The sequence below is a fragment of the Poecilia formosa genome, unplaced genomic scaffold, assembly GCF_000485575.1.
Source record: "Poecilia formosa unplaced genomic scaffold, Poecilia_formosa-5.1.2 Scaffold55, whole genome shotgun sequence".
NCBI classification, from domain to species: domain Eukaryota; kingdom Metazoa; phylum Chordata; class Actinopteri; order Cyprinodontiformes; family Poeciliidae; genus Poecilia; species Poecilia formosa.
In genome coordinates, this window is record NW_006799994.1 from 2201870 (window position 1) to 2202372 (window position 503).

Genomic DNA, 503 nt, shown 5'->3' on the forward strand with positions numbered 1-503 from the left:
AAAACAAGACACATGGGCAGACATTGTAGACTTTACGCAAAGATTTAGTCTCAGAGGCAACAGAAATCAATTTAAAAAAATCCTTTCTGAATATCATCTCATGGTCTCTGAACTAAATGCGTCTTTCTGACCGGGAGCTGACAGCGTGTTGAAGAGTTATGGACCGGACGCTTTGGAGCGTCTGGTTAGGAAGCGCATTACAAACCTTTGGTTGAAATGTAGTTTGTAGTCAATTCGTGTTCAAAACCTTTTTTAAGTCAATCATTGGCCTATAAAATGCTGGGGGGCCACATGTGGCCCCCCCAGCATGTTTTAGCACAGTGCATGTGTCAAACATGGTGTAATGCATGTTTGACACATGTGCATTAGGCCATAGAACTGCCAATTGGTAATGGAAGTAAAGTAGCTTCGATTTCAAAGAAGCCGACATTGAAGTCGATTGGCAAATGAACCATCACCAAAGAGGAAGGCTCTTGTTGTCTCACTGCACCCCAAGAGATGCA

The 503-nt window shown here is 42.9% G+C and overlaps 1 protein-coding gene across 3 annotated transcripts in view; it reads left to right on the plus strand.

Moving 5' to 3' along the window:
* bicd1a (bicaudal D homolog 1a) overlaps positions 1-503 on the plus strand; it is a 33452-nt gene that overhangs the window by 16302 nt on the left and 16647 nt on the right. The gene's annotated exons all lie outside the window — the stretch shown is intronic.